The sequence below is a fragment of the Lissotriton helveticus genome, chromosome 6, assembly GCF_964261635.1.
Source record: "Lissotriton helveticus chromosome 6, aLisHel1.1, whole genome shotgun sequence".
Taxonomy (NCBI): domain Eukaryota; kingdom Metazoa; phylum Chordata; class Amphibia; order Caudata; family Salamandridae; genus Lissotriton; species Lissotriton helveticus.
Window position 1 is genome coordinate 771,079,915 of NC_136067.1, and position 21,661 is coordinate 771,101,575.

The 21,661-nt window shown below is 47.5% G+C and overlaps 1 protein-coding gene across 1 annotated transcript in view; it reads left to right on the forward strand.

Annotated features, from left to right (window-relative positions):
- Positions 1-21,661, forward strand: part of MDN1 (midasin AAA ATPase 1) — a 2,221,312-nt gene that overhangs the window by 328,689 nt on the left and 1,870,962 nt on the right. The window lies entirely within an intron of this gene.

Here is a 21,661-nt window from a genome sequence, read left to right on the forward strand (position 1 = left end):
GACTTCGTTTTTAGGTCGAGCCTAGCGCATGCGCTGCTCTGCGAGCCTTCTTGTAACTACTCTAAACTACTCTGTTTGGGTCTGACTACCCCCACACATTGGGTTGGCTTTTGCGTGCGTCATTTTGTAATCGTAGCCTGAAAATGGCTAAAGGTGGGTGCATGTCCCTTCTTCAGCAAAGGTTCACTCCCACGGCGTTTTGCTTGAGGGAGCGACTGTGGGGGCCTCCTAAGGTCTGTTTGGAATTGAGCGCAGGAGTCTTGTTTAGTTCAGGTAGATTTTGTTTCACCGTCTCTTTTTCTGCTGCTTGATTTCCATCTGTCCCTCTGTAGTTGCAGAATGGAATACAAATAGCCCAGACTGCCCTCCCATACTCGCCCCTCCCACCCACTGCTCGTGGAGAGTTCTGGCTTGGTGCTCCTCGCCACCATATCTCTTCTTTGCCTGGCACAGCACCCAGACCCAAGCCTCTCACCGGTCCCTGGGGCTAGAACGTGATTCGCATACTCAGAGAGAGGGGTGTGCAGCGGGTGTTTTAATGCCTGTCTCTGCTGGTGCTTCCATTACTGACTGCTCTGCCTTGCTTTCTGACCATGTGTGGCTTCTTTGTGCACACTTGTAATTGGCAGCACCATGTTACTTACTGCTCTCTGAAACGCTTCCCTGTGAGCCAACATTCAACACCCCCCTCCCACCACTCCACCCCCATCCCACCACTCCACCCCCCTTTCCTTATCTGACTCCTTCCACTGTGCCTGTCAGAGATCTAAGTGAACCAAGAGGTTTCCATTGTATCCCTTCTGCAGAGTGAATTATAATTTCCCTGCTCCAAGACTGCGGGGCAGTTTTTTAATAACAAGCGCACATGTATTGTTTTTCTACATTACTCCGAAGGCTAGCGTATAAAGTCTAAGGCATGGCATCTTGGCTGATTTTTCGCAGCACATTTTCAGACATTGCTTTGATGTTTCCCAATAAAGCAATAAAGATTCTGGAATATACATCCGATTTTTCTTCCTGTCTCTAGAGGAAAAACACTCATCTGCCTTTTCCCAGCTTTCTATTGTTGCCTTTTATGTTTTATTTCAGCGCCGATTCCTAGTTCAGAGAGCACGTCCTCCTAATCTAGCAGTATAGGTGAAGCTACATTTTAAATGTAAGACAATGCTCTCCACCGGTTCCATTTCATGTCTGCCTTGCTGCCCTTATCAAATGCCAAAATAATACCTTCAGGACTATCCCACCCACCCATCCATAGTCTATCCTTCACTTCATCCATCCACCCACCCACCCATAAATTGTTCTTCACTCCATCCATTCACCCACCCACTCATTCACCCATTATCCACTCGTCCACCTTCTACCCATTTACTAGCCAGTGCTCATTCTAAGCAAGTCTCTGCTTCTCTGTTTTACCTGTTTCTTCCTACACTCCTCTTCTCTGTTATATGTTGTCCTCCTTGTTCAAACCATGAACGTCCAGTCACCAAAATGAAAGGGGTGGCACAGATAATACCACACACTTCTTGACCCTCATTGATGACATCACATGGTTAAAGCCTTGTCTCACCTTCAGCCACTCCAAACCCTCCTATTACCTGCAGGGCAAGGACTACAACTGACTTCTCAAACAAGTAGCTTGTGAGCGACTGATAGCTCAGCAGCTACCTGTAAGCAGCTCTGAACTAAATTAGAAGCGTTTGCCTGTTGAATTAATGTATGCATACCAAAAATGAAAAGCGTGCATTCACTAGGCAGCAAACTGGGCCTCTCTGCATTCCTTTCTCAACTGTTACTGTTGGGATGAACAGGACAGGCCTCTGTCCCAATTAGGGCAAACTGTGATTGGGAACTTGTTGGTTAATTGTATTCTTCTTCATGGTTGCTTGGGTATTGGCTCATATAAGGAGTTTGTGGAAACCAACATCCATTTGAAGAACAAAGAACTACCTTTAGTAAAGTTATTTTGGATGGATGTGTTGCCACACGTTGATTCCTTGTCATCCTCCCATGTCCCACCCTGAGGAGGGCTTTTCATTTGTTTTCTAATACCTTTGCCCACCCTCTGTGTTCTTAACTTTTGAGTTGGTGAGTTAAGAATAGGGTTGAATATACGACTGGCTTCAGTGTACCTTTATACATACTCCCAACATCGTTTCCAGTGACCATGTGACTGCAAATAACATTTTATGGCACTTCGGTCACCTTTGATTTACTGCTACATAAATATCCAGATCCAGTCTGACTGCTGGTAAACAATACAACAAGCATTTGCAATGCTACAGGTCTCACATTTGCAAGAGTTTGCGCTATTGGCATTGTAATGACAATGCTTTTTATTTGTGTTTTGAACATTTGCAAGTGGTGTCTAAACACCCACTTTGTACGAAGGGTCCTTGCTTATGAGAAACAAAGCTGCAAGTAAAAATGGTGCAGTTACCTCCAGCCTTGCTTCTCATAAGCAAGGACTGAAGTATAAAGTGCCTACAGGTTTTCAAAACACATAATTAAAAGGCATTGTCATTTACAATGCCAATAGCTCAAACTCTCGCAAATGCGAGACCTATTGAATTGCAAATGCTTGTCTGGTTTAGTGCCTCTGCGCACTTTCTAACTGCTGTTCAATGTGAAAGTGCAAGTTGTCCTACTGTAAATTGTTTATGTATTGGTGTTTCCATGGTTGACTTATTTGATTTACTACTAAGTGCCTAGTACAATGCACTGCGCGTGCCTAGGGCCTGTAAATCAAATGCTGCTAGTGGGCCTGCCGCACTGATTGTGCCACCCAGACAAGCAGCCTTTCAAAGGTGTCTCAGACCTACCACTGCAGTGTCTGCACACAATTGTTAATGCCATGTCGACCTTGCAAGTAACCCTTACTTAACCAGGCCCTAACCTTTTCTTACGTGTAAAGCACCCCTCATGTAGGCCCAAGGTATCCCCCTGGTCAGGGTGCAGTGTTTGTGAAAGCTTAGGACATGTCCTGGCATGTGTGACATGTACAGATAGTGAAATACTGAACATTTTGTTTTTCACTATTGCAAGGTTATCTGTCCCATAGGGTATCATGGGAGTTGCTTTGTAACCTCTTAAAAGTATAACTTTCCAACGGGACAAGATAGAGAAATGGAGTTTAGGCTCTCTGAACTCAGAATATAATAGCTAATCTTTTTTGTGAGAATTTTTTTTAATTGTTTGTTTGAAAATGCCCCTTTTACAAGCTAGACATTTTCTTGTTTATAAGAGGCATTCTGTGCGCCTCTGCAGGTTTGTGTATTGACTGTCTGGTTTCGGATTGACAAGGGCTGGGGATGTGCATTCACTGTAGATAGCCACCGGGGGTTGAGGTGTGTCCTACCTTTCCTGGATGACTCAGAGCTGAGCTGAATAGACCTGGTCTGCATTTAGAGTAGCGGGAAGAGTTGATCTTGCACCTGAATCGGCCCTGTCTCCTGTACACAATGCAGTCTCCACCTCCTGCCAAGAAGCTGGACCAGAGAGGACGGAACTGGTTTGGACTGAGCTGGGAGACTTTTTGCCACAAGAGAACAAAGGAAAAGGTGGTATAAATATTAGGGCCCAGAACTTTAGAACTCTTTGAGATCAAGGAGCCTGCCTAGAAGAAGAGATGGAGAAGCTATCCTGGCTGATGAGGGCTGAAAGCCTCAAACCGGTCCTAGGATGCTTGTTTCCAGTCCAGGGAGGACCTGGACTGTTCCCATTGGGTGCAGGGTCAAGACTGATTTGCATATGGCTGGGTCCAAACTGGAATGGTATGGTGAGCAAAAAACGATGGATTTAGGTCCAGATCTCTGTACTGGGGTGAATGTATGACATTGTTCTGCATTCTGTCCATTTTTGCTGAAGTTATAGGTAAGTCACCCCTCTAGCAGGCCTCACAGCCCTAAGACAGGGTGCACTAAACCACAGGTGAGGGCATATCTGCATGAGCAGATATGCCTCTACAATATTAGGGTATTTTCCTTAATATTGTAAGTGCCAGTGAAGCCATAGAGAGTAAATGGACTGGAAACTCAACCACTCGAGTTCCACAGCGCCATGAAGGCTTTATTGAACACATGAGTGTTTGGTACCAAGCTACTCCTCTCAATAAATCCACACTGTTGCAAGTATGGCATTTATTGTGCCATGTACTCAGAGGGTACCTCAGAGGTGCCCCCTGAAAACCTACCAACCCTGGTGTGGTCTCGGACCAGCTGTAGGTAGCAAGCATCCATCAGACATGTTTCTGGACCCTTAAGTAGAGAGCTCCTGCTTTCTGGGACCAGAAATAATGCACATCCTGGGCAGAGGTGTCACACCTCCTCCCCCAGGATGGGCCAGTGCTCAAAGTAAGAAGCTTCAAAGTACTGCCGCCTTTGTAATGCAACCCCCAGCATCTGCTGCTAGCAGCAGATGGCAGCCCCCGGTTTACTCCCCCACTTTGGCGGGGAAAACCGTCAGGAAAACATAGAAGAATAGGAGGTGTGCCCAGCTCTGCCAATACCACCCCTAAGGTGGGGGATGTGAGGTTAAGCACATCATTCAGTTAAGCACATCATTCAGTCCCCGCCATCTTGAAGATGGGGAGACCCCTCAAATCAAGGCTAGGCCGATCGCGCCGGCCCTGGTAAGAAGACTCCGATGTCAAAAGGCACTCCTGCACCTGAAGCCCCTGGGCCTTGGTGATCTGAACTGATGGTGCCCATACGACCGCCTACATCTCTGCTTACCTCTGCTGTTGCTGGTCTCTCTCCTGCAACCTCTGGTGCAACGCCTGCTGCCTGTTTGCCAAAGAAAGAAACTCCATTGAAAAGCAATGGGCGCCCAACGCTGATTTTGCACCCAGCCTCTCCTGTGCTGCTGGTGGTTTATGTTTGGTGCTTCTTTGTGGCTCCCCCAATGCTAACCCCCAAAGCACGGCCCCTGCGACCGATCTGTTTACCTGCAAGCAGTGTGGTTCCAGGCACCCCCAGTCTCCATTGAAAAGCATTGGACCGAACTTCGATTTTGACCTCTGCACCCGGCTGCCCCTGTACTTCTGGTGGTGCAGTTTAGGTACTCACCTGACCCTTGCCCTTTTTTTAAATTTATTTTAATTTTATTTTCCCTTTGTATTAATACAACACAAAAAAAATCATAAATACATACGACATACCGAAAATCATGAAATGTGAAATCATACAAAATTACAATGCGAATTTAAAAACTATAAAATAGCAAACAATTGGATAAAATCAGGGACTATACACTTATCAATATCAAATAGCTTCGACCAAATAAGAGTAGAAGAGACGCTTTAATATGGAGGCAGCATCACACCATGTTTGAGTCATATGCCCGCCCCAGGTGCTCCAATACCATCAGAGACCATTCAAGCTATCATGACCCCTCTATGGAAGTAGGTGGGGGAGGAGACTCTCGGGCTCGAGATGCCATATAAGTAGTGTACAGGCTCCAAAAGTTTTTGGGCCGGTTCCGGGGAGGTAATAGTTCACTATACACTTCTGTTTGAGTGTTGCAATACATCATCCCACCCATTAGCTCCGCGGAACCCCTCAACAACACTAGTATACTCTCTCCTCACAGCCCAGTCTACCTCCCACCATCCCACTACCCTACAAACGACGCACACTCCCTGCATACCCTCGCCCCCGACGACACCAGCAATGGCCTACTATCCCTCGCCCCCGACGACACCAGCAATGGCCTACTATCCCCGTGCGCAATAACTCCCACCGCCCACGTCGTGTTCTCAACTCCTTGTCGGACCGCGACCTATGCTCTCTCCTACGCTCTTATGGCCCAGGTCCGGTAAAAGACTTTTCCAACTCACACATCCCCATACCCACAATTCTTACAAACCCTCTAAGGCCCCCAACACTCAACAACAGAGGCTCCGTCCCTAACAACCTCAGAAAAGTTCCCCTCACACTAGAAAGCTCGACCACCCTTCTCTCTCCCAAACTCAAATGCATCCTACTAAACTGCAGATCGGCCCAGAGACATTCCTCCGACATCGCGGATCTCGTCTCAGATAGGGATCTGGACCTAGCCATTCTAACGGAAACGTGGCTCACTGAAGCCTCTACCCCGATTATGGACATACTAGTCCCCCCCAATTATCACATCATCAGGCTGGACAGGTCTCCTGGCAAGACGGGCGGGGGAATTGCATGCATTTCTAGGAGCAACCTCTCCGTTACTCAAGTCACCTCCCCCTCCCTTTCCTCCTATGAACTCCTCTGCCTCGACATCACCAGTGAGGGCAAACAAGTCTGTGCTTTACATCTCATCTATCACCCGCCTGGTGACAATCTCATATTCACTCAACAATTCATGGACCTGATCACTTCCAATGCCGGTCGGCAGACCACTCAAGTCTACCTGGGTGACTTCAATCTCCATTGGAACGATCAGAAAGACACCGTGGTGAATAGTCTCAAAACTTTCCTCAATGCGCTTGACCTCACCCAATTATGCGATAAACCAACACACGACAAAGGCGCGATACTCGATCTCATCATTGCCAAAGAGAACGCTATTCAACTGGAGGCGATTCTACCCTGCGATTGGTCAGATCACCACATTATCACCTTCTTTATCAACGAAAAAGTTAAACCTAACCCTACTCAACCAATCAAAACCAAAGCATGGAAAAGGGATTTGAAGAATCTGAATCCCTCTACCCTACCTCCCCACATCGGCAACCTCCTCCTTCCCCCTTCAGGGGCCTCAGATGTTCAATCACTGACTGACCACTACCTTGACTCTATGAACACAATAGTCAATGAAGTCGCCCCTCTGCAACTGAAGAGAGTCTCCACCAAAATCTCTAACCCCTGGTACGATGACAGACTCAATGATGAAAGGCGTAATATGCGAATGGCAGAGCGCACCTGGAGATCGGACCCTTCAGCGCTGCATCTCAAAAAGCTTAAGAACAAGAGAAATGCCTACTTTAGGAAAATAAAGCGCACAAAGTCTGACTTCTTCAGCCGCCAGTTGGACCAAGCGAAGAACAGGCCAAGAAAGCTGTTCGAGCTAATCAAGACCCAAACAAAGGCACAACCCACACAATCAAACAGCTCAACAAACGACACCCCACACTGTGAAGCCTTCTCTGCTTTCTTCAAACTAAAGACTGACAACATAAAAAATGACCTCATCATAGATGTAAGCCGATACCCCAACCACACCAGAATGGCAGACACTCAACCTAAAAACAAGGCATCCTGGCAGTACTTCGATACCTATTCAGAAGAAGCAATATACAAACTGCTCTGCACCTTGAAGCCCTCTAATCACCTCACAGACCCTCTACCTGCTAATGCTGTAAAAGACTTTATCCCCTTGCTCCTCCCTCTCTGGACCAAGATCATCAACAGCTCTCTGCAACAAGGCCACATTCCAGACTCCCTTAAGGTGGGGCAAGTCACGCCCATACTCAAGAAACCTACAGCTGATCCGTCTGACCTAAACAACTATCGGCCCATCACCAATATCCCCACCCTGGCCAAACTGCTGGAGAAATGTGTCCAACTCCAACTAACAAAACACATTGATCAATTTGACCTCCTCAACCCTCATCAATCAGGCTTCAGAGCGAAACATAGCACGGAAACAGCTATGACACACATAATTGATGACGCCCTCCAAATTCTGGATCGCAATGAGTCCTGCCTCCTCATCCTTCTTGACCTCTCGTCAGCATTTGACACGGTCAAACATGAGAACTTGCTGGAGCTGCTAAGTACTAGAATGGGGCTATCGGGAACTGTTCTCAAGTGGTTTTCGTCTTTCCTTCACAATCGGTCTCAGAGGTTCAAGATCGACAATGTGCTATCTACACCTGTGCCTGCAGATCTAGGTGTCCCACAAGGGTCCACCCTCTCCCCTACACTGTTCAACCTCGTTATGGAACCGCTCGCCACCTTGCTTCAAGCATCCAATGTTCAATTCCATATGTACGCCGATGACACACAACTCTATCTAAAGTTACAATCCCCGGAAGATATCAAACATCTGAATTCCACGCTTATTAACACCCAATCTTGGCTGGCCGATAATCACCTCAAACTAAATGCTCTGAAAACTGAGTTCCTACTCATCACACCCCCGGCGAAAATCTCCACCACCCAAACCTGGCTCAACAACCTAACAGCACTCAATGTCCAACCTACCATTGTGGACTCGGCGAAATCCCTAGGCATCACACTCGACGCCAAGCTCAACATGCAGCAACACGTCAGCAAAGCCACAAAAGCAGCTAATTTTCAAATTAACACGCTGAGGAAAATTAAACCCTTTCTCCCGGCCAAAGACTTCCAAACTGCTGTACAAGCTTTAGTCATCCCTCGAATAGACTACGGAATTGCGGCCCTCAGCGGTCTCCCACTAGCCACAACAGCACCCTTAAGAGCCTCCCTGAACGCTGCCGCGAGACTCATTACTGGCTCTAGAAAGCATTCGCACATATCCCCAGACTTAAAGACTCTAAAATGGCTGCCTTTTGAGGCCAGAATACATCTAAAAATTGCAGTTATGACACACGCGGCCGTGCACCACAAGGCACCCAACTACCTCGCTCAAAAGCTGTCTATATCAGGAGTTTCGAGATCCAATAGGAGTACAAAAAATCTACTCCTGAAACCTCGTAGATTCCGGAAAGTGAAAACCTACAAGCGCTCCTTCTCAGGAATGGCACCCAGGATCTGGAATGCGCTCCCTCCTGAAATCAGGCTGATCCCCTCCACTGCACTCTTCAAGAAAGAGGTGAAAACCATCCTTCTGGCCAAGATCTCCTGATCGTTATAGATGCTGGTTCAGAGACTCTTCATTGCTTGTATCACTGCGCAATATCCCCTGGCACTATACTCTACTTGTTGGGGGCACCACTACGCTACTCTCTTACTACCGACCAAGATGTGATACACGTTGGTTTACTGATTCACCTGTACACTTCTGTAGTGGGATCAATGACCTGTGCTGTCCTATATTACTTCCTTACCTGATTGTATATGGATTGGTTTTATGTATGTTTTTATTAACCATGTTATTACCATGCTATTGACTATTATGCTGTTCCCATTATCTCTGTTGACTCCTACTGCCCCTACCCTGTCTTTGTAAAGCGCTCTGATATCTGTAAGGATCCTGTTCGCGCTATATAAAACTTTGAATAAATAAATAAATAAATAATCATGTCTCTAGACCACTGCGCTAAGGTGGGAGGGGGGCCGCGGGACCAGTGCATTGCCAGGATTCGCTTAGCAACTAATAAGGCCATATCAACTAGGCGTCCGATAGGTTTCTGAAATTTTTTGGAATAGCCGAGCAGGGCCAGCAGTGGGTCAGGGCTGAGCACTTCTGTGTGACTGCACTTATTTCGGTGAAAACCTGTAGCCAAAGGTTCGCAATAGCGGGGCACAGCCACGCCAGGTGTATAAAGTTGGCCTCACTCCTCCCACATCTCTCGCAGTCTGCCGTTTCACGGACCCCAAATCTGCGCAACCGCACAGGTGTATGATAAGTCCTGTTAAGGAATTTGAATTGTACCCAGGTGGTGCCGGCCGTTAAGAGAAATGCGCTTGGTGGCCTCGCAGCAATATGTCCACATACTATCATGTATAATTAGCTCTGTCAGTCTGCCATTCAAGCCTAGCTTTGACGTAGTGGTGTAGCCTCCGTTCCTGTGTCTTAGAATGTATGTGGGATATCAGTCTCTTCGGGGAGTTTGCTTGTAATAAAGCAATAAAGGAGTGTACTTCCGGGGGTTCCTGTAAGTCGTCCCCAAGCAATTCTCGCAGTGCACTGTGGGCCCTAAAATAGTGAAATGTGGTTAAAACTAATGGCGAGGGCTCGACTAATAACAAACTGTCTCCGTCTTTACCCACACCGTCCTCAAAAAATTCACCTATTGTGTCTAGTCCCAGGGAATGTAGTGCTGCTATAATTTCTGGGGCAGTGAGAGTTGGAAGCCATTCACACCAAGCGATCGGGGTGATTGGGGAATATAATCTTGAGAGTGCTTGTAGGTTGAGAAGGTTTCGCCAAGCATGTCTGGTGGCGTTAAACGAGTCTAGAACCCCAGTGGTGCAGCATGGTGCGTGGAACAATGCCGTCGCCAAATGGGCAGGGGCCTGTGACAGTAGATCTATGTGCAGTTGCGGAGGGGCGGCTGCTGATGTAACCAATAATATGCGTGCAAGGCCTGGGCTGCCCGATAGTACAGATTAAGGTCTGGGGCACCAAGTCCCCCATAGAGTATGGTAAAACTAGGATCTTCCAACTTGCCCGCAGCTGTTTGTCAGCCCATGCCGACTTAATCAGCAGCGTCCGTATACATTTGAAAAAGTGTGCCGGGAATACCATCGGAATATTGAGAAACAAAAATAAAAATCTAGGAGGACCACCATTTTCATGAGGGATATTCTACCTAAGAGGGATAGAGGAAGACGGATCCACCTCGCAATATCTTCCTCAAGCTTAGTACTAGCGCGGCCGTAGTTTTCTCTGAACACTAGTTCAGGGTCCGTCTGGATCTGAATACCCAAGTAGCGTACTGGGTGCGTCACAGAGGTGAGAGGAAATATGACCGACTCCCAGTTAATTTTTAACCCTTAAAATTCGCCAAATCTCACTACCTCGTGCAGGACGGGACACATTTTGGGTTGGATCACGAATATAAAGTAGTGTATAGTCCGCGTACGCTGAAATAATAAGATTGTACCCTGGAAACCGGATCCCCCTGTGACTGATATTCCCACAACGCGCAGGCTAGCGGTTCCGCTACCAGCGCATATAGTAGCGGGGATAACGGGCATCCCTGTCTAGTGCCTCTGGATATCTTCAGGAGGGGCAGTGACACTCCACTCAGGCCACCGGGTCAGTGTATAATGTGCTGATCAGGCGTAGGAAGACTCCCCCCAACCCCATTCTCTCCAGGGTCAATAACATTAAGTTCCACTCCACAGAATCAAATGCTTTTTCAGCATCCATAAAGACCATAGAGGCCTTAGTGTCTGGTTTGGTATGTTGAATTGTTCCAAAAACTGTTTGTAAGTTGTGTGTGAATGTACGTCCTGGTATGAAGCTGACCTGTTCCGTCCTCACAAGAACTGGCATTAGGGGGTTTAGTCTATTCGCCAGTGCTTTAGCGAAGATTTTCATGTCCACGTTCAATAGTGAATGCGGTCGATAAGAGGAGCAGTGTTGTGGAGTATTCCCGGGCTTCAGGAGAACAACCAGGAGCGCCTCTCATATCGAGGGAGGCATAGAGCCCTCCTCTGCCATTTCCTCAAACAAGTTAAGTAAATGTGGGGTTAGGAGTTACTTGAATTCTTTATAGAATCCCACCGTGAGCCCATCTTGCCCCGGCACGCTGCCAGAGTGCATAGTGGATAGGGCCGAATGTATCTCCCACGCTTCAAAGGGATGCATCAAGTATTCTCTGTGGGAGTCCAACAACCAGGGTAGCTTGATGTACTCTATGTACTCTTGCGTGTCTGAGGGTGCAGAGTGAAACCTAGCTTTGTGTAGGTCGGCGTAGAACCGTCAGAATTGTTCTGCCACACAGTCAGTGTCCTCAATAGTCTCCCCTCTTCATTAGTCAGCTGTATAGGTTGGGAGAAGTCCCTGCGCCCCTTCATGTGGTTCGCAAGGGTCGTGCCAGGTCGCTCCCCCTCACCGTATACTCTCACAACTGCATATTTACCCAGCAATCTGACCTCTCTGTCCCCCTCTGCGTGATATTCTTCCATTGTTTCCTTTAGGGTGGTCAGTAGTGAAGGGTCGTTGGTGTCTCGCGTGTCTTTCTCTAGTTCAGTGAGTTTTGTTCTAAAAGAGGCAGCCGTCCCCCGATTGATTTCAGAACCCCTGAATGCTTAGATATGGAAATTCCCCGGACGTACACCTTGAAAGTTTCCCAGATTGTGGTAACGTGCGGAACAGAGCCCAAATTCGTGGCAAAAAAGGTTTGCATTGTCTCTACCATTTCCGCCCTGAAGGCTTCATCTAGTAATGCGTATGGGGGAAAGCACCACGTAAAAGGGGGGGGGGAGCCGCTTGGCACAAGTAGCTAGTGTCAGCAGCAGGGGAGAGTGGTCCGAGTAAGTACCGGAGAAGACCTCGCATTCACAAACGTGGCTTCTGAGCGAACCAGCCAGGAACCAATAGTCTATTCTGGTATGGAGATTGTGAGGCGCGGACTAGTGTGTAAAGCCGCCTGCCGCCGCTGAACGCGAGCGCCATACATCTACCATGTTCATTTGTCATAGCGTCTAAAATACCCTCGGCCTCGCCGGGACACTGACCGGTCCAGGTGTGGGTTGAGAGTACAATTAAAATCCCCCACCCATAAATGCGGAGTTTCAGGCATGTGCCGCGGTAGAGTTAACAGGTCATGAAAGAACTGTGGACAGTCATGATTAGGGCCATATATACGTTGACAAATATGCACTCCAAACCCCTCCCCCTGCACCTAGACACCACGTACCTGCCATTGTCATCTGTGTGTAACTCTTTGAGCGTGAGGCGAGCCTTGGGGTTAATCCATGTGAGGACTCCCCCGTGCATGTGAGGTGAAGCCTGCGGCATGGAATGTGCCGTGGATCCTGCCTCGAATCTGTGGAAGGTGTGCCACAGGGAGATGTGTTTCCTGTAAGAGTGCAACGTCTATATTGTGTCTAGTGAGTTATGACATGACCTTCCTGATCTTACTTTGATGATTGAGACCTCTAACGTTCCAGGACAAGAACCTTAGCTTAGTCTCCATTACCTATGGTGGTGTAGTGCAGCTAAAGCAATTAAAAAGTGCCTCAAGGGCCCCCGGCCGGGTAGCTAAACATGTTTTGTATTGTATTGTAATTGCATTTATATAGCGCTTACTGCCCCTGATGAGGCGTCAACGCTACTCCGGGACCCATAGAGGATTAGTGTTGAATTAGTATAGTGAAACATGCAAGTACATTTTAAGTGGTGGATAGGTTAGTCAGTTGTTTGGATTTGAAATGATAGCAGAAAGATAGAGGAGCAAAAAAGGTTTGTATTTATAGAACGCTTGTTACCCCTGATGAGGTGTTGAAGCACGCTACTCTGGAAGCCCATAAAGGATTAGTGTTGAATTAGTATGGTTAAATATGAAAGTAATCTCGGTGGTGGATATTAGTCAGTTATTTGGGGTGAGAAGGATAGCAGAGGGTTAAAAGGGGAAGAAAGGTTTGCATTCATATAGCACTATTTACCCCCTGATGGGGTGTTAAAGCACGCCACTCCGGAACCCATAAAGGATTAGTGGTGAATTAGTATAGTTGAATATGGAATTTGAGAAGTGAACATGTTAGTCTGTTAATTTTGTTTTTTAGGTCTTAGCAGTAGGAGGCGGCTTTTGGATGAGTAAAAAGGAGTTTTTGGAGGGGGGGGGGGGGAAGTCAGAGGGAAGAGTTTAGAAAGGTTTGTTTTGGGGGTTAGGTATAGTAGAAAGGTGTCCGATGATACAAGGAGGGGTAGAGTAGGAGAGAGTCAAGAAAGGGTTATTTTGGGGATCATAGTAGTGGTATGGGGTCTGGGATAAATGAGTGGATGTAGAGGATATATTGATAGATGCATAGGCTGAGAAATGGGGTAGTGCATTGGAAATGCTAAATTAGAAGAAAGTGATAGATATATAGATCCATAAGTACCTTTAAGTTTGTGGATGTGGATGGTGTGGGCTGGGTATTGCTAAATGGGAAAATGGGCAGTATTTTTGGCCCTGGCCCCTGTCAGTCTCTAACAGGCTCAAACAGGCAGCTGCCCTTGTCCTCTCCGCCCTTAACAGGCTCAAACAGGCAGCTGCCCTTGTCCTCTCCGCCCTTAGCTGATGCGCCCTAACCCTGGCCTTTTATAGCCCTAGTAATCAGGTGACCCCTTCAGCCAATGGGAACCCTGGCCCTAACACTATCCAATCACAACACTAGCCCTAAAATCTAGAACCAATAGGAGACCAGGACCTTACAGCCAATCGTAGCCCTAGTCCAAGCACCCAATCAGTTAAAAAAAAAACTGATCTTTTTTTTTTTTTGCAGTTTTATATAGCGCGAACTAGAACCGAATCAGTTATCAGAGCGCTTTACATAGCACCAGTTACGTTACATGAGGACACACTTTCATTTTAGGCACGGGGAGATTAAGTGATTTGCCCAGAATCACAGGGTTTTTTTTTGGCGTCGTTACCGAGACTCGAACCCAGATTCCGAGGTCGAGCGCCTTAGCCGTTAGGCCAACCCCTCTCCCCAACCCCTCTCTACACCCAGCAAAGGCCCTAGCCCTACCAGTAGTCCCAACCCAAGTCCAAGCAACCAATGGTACAGGAAGCCCTAGTCCCTACTTCCAATAAAAAGCCTAACCCTACTATTAGTCCCACAACTAGTCCAGCAACCAATCACACCAGAATCCCTAATCGCTACTTCAAATTAAAGGTCTAACCCTAGCCCTAGTCTCACCCTACTCCCAACAACCAATAATATAGGAAGCCCTAGCCCCTACTTCCAAGAGAAATCCTAACCTTAGCCCCAACCCTACATTGATTGAAACACAGACCCAGAAACCAATCAGAACCCTCAAATACCCAACCAATGAGGACACTAACCCTAATTCAATAGAAATACCAAATACAACCACCAATCAGTGTACACCTGTACCAACCACCAGCAGACCATAATATGGTCCTAGCGACCTCAGACAAGGTTTGCTGGCCAGGGAGTTGGAAGCTGCTTCTCCTGTTCAGAATCTCCTAGGATATAGACCGGCTCAATCCACATGTTGGACTTCTGCAGGTAAAGGCCTCACTAACTTGAAATCTAACAATACTGTTTGAATAAAACTATACTCCCTCTCCTGGCCACAAAACGAAGTGCACAGTCCCTGGTAAACTGCTCACAGAAGCACCCTCTGATGTAGAATATCCCTGTTGTTGAGGGAGGACAGGGGGGCTGGTTTCACTGGCTTGTGAACACAAAATGATGGCTGGGGGTGCACTGTTTAAAAATACAGGTCTTAGCACAGAGCAGAGGAGAAATTTGGAAGGTAAACTGAATTGTCACCAGGACTGAGAGGAATAAACTACAAAGTTTGGACTGCAAATCCCATAATTCAACACGTTAAATGGAAGCAATCTTGGGCTGCGAAAACCACAAATTTAAAACACAAAACAGGCGATAAAATATGCAATCACAGGCAGGTTAAAACTACAATTTTAAACTGTAACAACCACATGCAAAGGCATTAATCACAGACATTTTAACAACTTTTGTTTTGGGGAAGAGACAGCACTAGCCTGTCCCCTTACCACTCCCTGGACTGTGTGTGTGTGTGTAGAAAGTGCCATCTTTCTTGCATTGGTATGCCCCCACTTTTTGCTGATGTGCTTTGACTGAGTGTGCCATGGGCTCCTGCCAACCATCTGCCCAGGGCCTGTGTTCCTTCCCTAAAACTGTGTTGAAACTAAAACCCAATTGACATCTCTGGCCACCTGTCAGCCCCTAGTAAATGGTACCCAGAGCATGGTTACCAGAGAAGACCCCTAAGGGCTGCAGCACTAATTGTGCCACCCTTAGTGGCACTGTACCCTGACACCCACATCCTGCCTTTGCAGGCTGAGTGCCTAAGTACAGACCTAACCAAAGAGTCGACATGGAACACATACCTGTGTGCCATGCCCACAAAACCCACTGCCCTGGCATACCTCAGCCACCCCTCTAGCTGGGCGCCCTATGCCAGTGGTGTGGGCACAGGTGCATGTGCCCTTTGCCCCTACAGTACCCAGGGCCATTCCTGGGCACTGTAAGTGCAGTGATGCCATTAAGAGTATATGGTGCTGGGAGGTTGTCATTACGAACTCCACAGCACCATAATGGCTACACTGAAGACTGACAAGTTTGATATCAAACTTCTCAGCACATTAGCAGCAGCACGTTAGCAAAGCCACAAAAGGAGCTAACTTCCAAATCGACACACTGAGGAAAATTAAACCCTTCCTCCCTGCCGAAGACTTCCAAACTGCTGTACAAGCTTTAGTCATCCCTCGAATAGACTACGGAATTGTGGCCCTCAGCGGACTCCCGCTATCCACAACAGCACCCCTAAGAGCCTCCCTGAACGCTGCCGCGAGACTCATTACTGGCTCAAGCAAACACTCGCATATATCCCCAGACTTAAAGTCTCTAAAATGGCTGCCTTTTGAAGCCAGAATACAGCTAGAAATTGCCGTTATAACACACGCGGCCGTGCACCACAATGCACCCAACTACCTCGCTCAAAAGTTGTCTATATCAGGAGGTTCGAGATCCAATAGAAGTACAAAAAATCTACTCCTGAAACCTCGTAGATTCCGGAAAGAGAAAACATACAAGCGCTCCTTCTCAGGAATGGCACCCAGGATCTGGAATGCGCTCCCTCCTGAAACCAGGCTCATCTCCTCCACTGCACTCTTCAAGAAAGAGATGAAAACCATCCTTCTGGCCAAGATCTCCTGAACTTTATAGGTACTGGATCAGAGACTCTGCATCGCTTTGTATCACTGTTCACCTTGTCCTCTGGCACTATACTTCTACTTGATGGTGACACTACTACGCTACTCTCTTACTACCGACCAATATATGATACACTTTGGTACACTGTATCACCCTCCCGATGCCCCCACTCAGTGTTCTCTCTATCCTAAGAAATTGGTATAAGCCATCCACACATCCAAGGTCTACCTGAACACTTCTGTAGTGGGATTGATGACTTGTGCCGTCTTATATTACTTGTTTACCGGATTGTATATTGATATGTTTTCTGTACGTTATTATTATCCTACTATGTTAGTGACTATTATACTGCTCCCATTATCCCTGTTCATTCCTGCTTCCCCTACCCCTGTCTCTGTGAAGCGCTCTGATATCTGTAAGGATCTTGTTCGCGCTATATAAAACTTTGAATAAATAAATAAATAAAATAAATAAATAAATTAAACCCGCACTGATGCCAGTATGGGATTTAATGTACAATGCACCAGGGGGCATATTAGAGATGCCCCCTGAAAACCTAACCTACAATCCACGTCTGGTCTGAGAGACTGCCTAGGCTGCCACACAGCAGACCTGTTGCTGGACCCCTGGGTGGAGATCCCCCTGCTCTCCTGGGCCTGCAACAATGCACATCCTGGGCGAGGTGCTAGGTCTCCTCACCCAGGATGGTCAGGGGGAAGCTTCAACTCAGCAACTGGCCCCCACCAGTTCTGACCCCCACTCTGGTGGGAAGACTGGCGGGAAACCCTACGTCAGGAAGGGGGGTGTGCCAGCATGTGCCAACCCCACCCCTCAGGTGGGAGAGGCGAGGTAAAGCACGACCCCGGGGTCCGACCATCTTGAAGATGGGGAGCCCTGCCCAATCACAGCTAGGCTCCTACCCCCCTTCCACAGGAGAGAAGCAAGCTAGGGGGTGTACCCACCCCAGGACAAGGACCTATTGGTCCCTGCCCTTGCCCTACCTGTAACACCCCTAAATTCAGTATTTAGGGGCACCCTGAACCTTCCTTCCTCAGATCCCGATAAGAAAACCAGAATGAAAATCAAGAAGACGACGACCCGCCGTGCAGCTGCTAACAGGACAACACCAACTGACCTGGCCCCAGCCCTACCGGCCTGTCGAACCTGCCCCTGCTAAATCCTGGCGACTCCTGCAGACAGCAACTTTGGAAACCCGGAGGACCTGCCTGCCTTGACCCTCTCAAAGATTGGGATTTCACTGAGCAGAGGCTCTGCTCCAACAACCATATCCCTGGTGCCAGCCAGGAACTGCAAATCCAGTCCACAGTGCACCCACTCGGCCCGTGCCAGAGTGATCCAAGACCACGAGGACGTCCCCCCGGCGACTGGGACTCGAAGTCCAGTGCCCAAATACCCTCCTCGATGACGCACACAACGCCTGCTGCCTCAGAACCAGGGACCCCTCCAACCGCGACCAGCCGAGGGTAAGATTTCCCTACACCCAAAGACACCCCCTGCACTCGGCGCCCCACGGCCCCTTGTGCCCTCCTTTGGGGGTACTTACTTCTTCTCCAAGCCCAACTTACCTCTCGAAGTGGTGGTCGCACCTGAAGAATCTCTGTCCCCGAGCCTGCAGCCTTTGTTCACTTTCTAACTTTCCATGCGATACCATTGAGCGCCCGACGGCTCAAAAGCACCCTGCACCCAGCCACCCGAGTGCCGCTGGAAGTGCAACTACTACCCCACCCCACTCTACTTCCCCACTTGCCCTGAGTAAGTGACCAGGAGCTCAGCTCCCACAGCCGCGTTTCCTGCCTGCTTGCAGCCACCAGCCAAAGGCCCTCCATTGGATTGCATTGGGCCTACTCTCTCTGCACCCGGCTGCCCCTGTGCCGCTGAGGGTGTAACAACTGTACCTTTCCGACCCTGGGAGACCCCTGAGTCTATGCCCAGAACCTTAGCCTCACCAGTCAAGTAATCATCTGAAAGCAGATAACTCACTTTCCTTCCATAGGCTAACATTAACTGGTTTACACTGAAATTTCTTCTAAGTTTTGATTTTTGCTTCTTTAAAATATTCCTCTAAAATCAGCCGAGTAACGATTTCCGAAATACTCACCTGGGATCAGGAGAGAAGCCAGTGCTGTACTTTCTAGTTCAGTGCTGAACCACAAAAGTAATCCTAACTGTACTTACCAGTTACCTGCATTTTCTTCCATAGGAAACCATTGACTGTTTTTCTCTGAAATTTCTTCCAAGTGTCGATTTTTGCAAATTACAAATATTCCTTAAAAATCGTACCAACTGCTGAAAAGTAAATACTTACCCGTCTTAGGTAGAGGTCCCAGTGCTGGATCTAGGAGTCCAGTACTAGATTACAAAACTAACGAGAACCTACTTTACCTGTGACTTGAATTTCCTTCCATCGAATAACATTGCTAGTTTTTCTCTGAAAAGTTTCTAAGTGTCAACTTTGAAATACACTTCTATCCTTTAAAAAGTACAACTGTAACCAAAACGCTTTTACTTAACTGTTTACAGCTTAGGTCCCTGAAAGTAATCAACTGCATTTATCTAGAAAAACCCATTGAGCCTAATGTTAAATTGTGTTTGGAGTTGTGTTGCCTATTGCAACCCCTGTAACTATTGTACTTACTAAGTCTATTGCCTGTCTGCAAAGTAATTACCCAAAGTCACTCATATTTTGCTACCTGTTGGTTCAAAAATAAAACCACTATATCTTTTGATATAAAAAAAAATTGGCCTAGAGTTCAGTTCTTGAGTGTGTGAAACCTTTTGCTGACTGAGTGTGTACAACAAATGCCTTACACTGTCCTCTGATACTGCCTTACTCCTCGACCAAGCTACCACATTATAGAGTAAGGTCAGATCGGACTTTAACCTTTGTTGTACCTCTGGGGATTGGGGACTCTATACACACTGTACCTTACTTTGGTCCAGTATATATAGAGCCACTTTCTTACACCCTCCCACTGGAGGGTGGCATAATAGGGGGTGCACCCACCCCATGGAAGAGCCCCATTAGTCCCAACCTGTCCCTACCTGTCCCTACCTGAAACGCCCCTAAGTTTAGTATTTAGGGATGACCCAGAATCTTGCCTCCTCAGAGAAGCAAGAAGGAGGACCCAAGAGACGTGCTGAAGGAAGAGGAGGACACCAACTGATTTGGCCCCAGCCCTACTGGCCTGTCCCGACCTTGACCTGCTCCAGCAGAATACCGGCATGTCCTATTGCCAGCAGACCCCCAGAACCCGGAGGACCAGCCCTGCCTTCCCTGCAAAGATTTTCTACCGTGAGCGCCGGACTTGCTCAAGAACTAGACTCTGGCTCCAGCCAAATCTGCACCACTCTGCACCTAACGCCCGCTGCCCGAGTTAGAGTGGCCCAACACCACGAAGATGTCCCCTCAGCTAAGCTGACCAGGGACCCGGTGATCCCTGACCTACATCAAGTCTCCTGACAACGCCTGCAGCCTCTACCTGGAGAGTCCCCCGATTGCGACCAGAGCTGCTAACGAAACCCAACGTCTAAAGACACCCCTGCAACAACACCCCACGGCCTTGGGGGGGCCAAACCAACGGTATCCAGGCATCCCCCTGCATCTCAACTTATCTCTCCGGCCGGTGGTCGCCTCAGGGAAGTCTCCCTTCCCGAGCCTGCAGTCTCCCTTCCCGAGCCTGCAGTCTTTGTTCTGACCGGAGATCTCCCATTGGAAACAGGGCACCCTATGCCTATCCAGCTCCCTTCATTCCGCCGCCTCTGTGCTGCTGTGGGTGCACCTTGTGTGTGAGCTTAACCTTAGGAACTTTGCTCCCTCACCCCAGTGGCTTGCCCAAGAGCAGCCACCAACCGACAGCCCCTAGCCCTATAGGCTAACATTGGGCCTCGGCATTCTGCACCCGGCCGCCCTTGTGCCGCTGAGGGTGCTCTTTGAGTGCATCCTTGACCCTGGGGGAACCCTTGTTCTAACCCCAACTCAAAACCGATCGCTTACCTGCAAACCGATAACCACATTGTCCTCCATAGGATTGCTTTGCCTAGGAAATGTCGTCCCAGCGTGATATCTAGGCATACCACAATGAGTAGAAAAAGTAATCTAAAAAGTAATCGCAAAGTATTGACAAACATAACAGACTTTAAATGTTTACAAATCTGTAACAGTCAATTTCATCCAGCTTGCATATTCTTATCAACCTGTCTTGAAAAGTACAATTTTACTTACCTGTACCAAGTCCTGCTTGGTTCTAAAAATAAAATACACCTAAAGAAATATTTTTATACAAACAATTGGTCTGAGTTTAGTCTAAGTGTGTGCCATCATTTCTTGCCAGCGTGTGTTAAATAAATACTTAACATTCATTCAAAAACTTTATTTCGGTTTGTTTATGAACCATAAAAGTACAGAACACATTTTAGACATTGAATAAATACACATATTACATCCCAGTTGATATACATAGACTACAAATTTCCATTTGGTGGCGGAGTCCCATTAAAATTCCTAAGACAATAAGTTATATATTTACAAATTTAAAACGTTAAAAAACAGTAGAAGCTCAAAGTCTTCCTGGATGTGTTATCCAACAACAGCCCAGGAGCTTTGTTACTTCCTAAGCATTCTCCGTCTTATTAGCCACATAGAGAACAGAAACTTGGCAACGGCTGTAACTATTAGTGCATTAGTATCGGATTTTAGAATTCTAAGAAACTCTAGATAATTCCTAACTCCCAAGTTCAGACATAGCTGTATAATCCATTTCTTTCTGCTGTTACTATAGGCAGGACAGAACAAGATTACATGCATTAGGGTCTCATTAGAGTTTCCACATCCTGGGCAGGGGCGAGCTGGGCCCTCTTTCCATTTGTCTGTATATGAATGCAGGGGCAGTGTGCCATATCTAGACTGTAGATACAACTTCTTTGCTAGAACCGGTTCAATCATATCTAGTTCCTTCTCAAATCTGTAAACATTCTTGTGATCTAAAAAGCTATCTGTGAGACTAGAGGGCCTGGCTGATTGAAGAGCTTCCTGTAGATTATGATGTTTTATGGTCTCAGCCAGGGTTTGTCTCGCGATAACTTGGCATGCAGCCTCAGGATTGGACCACAAGTTCTCCAGTCCAATCTTG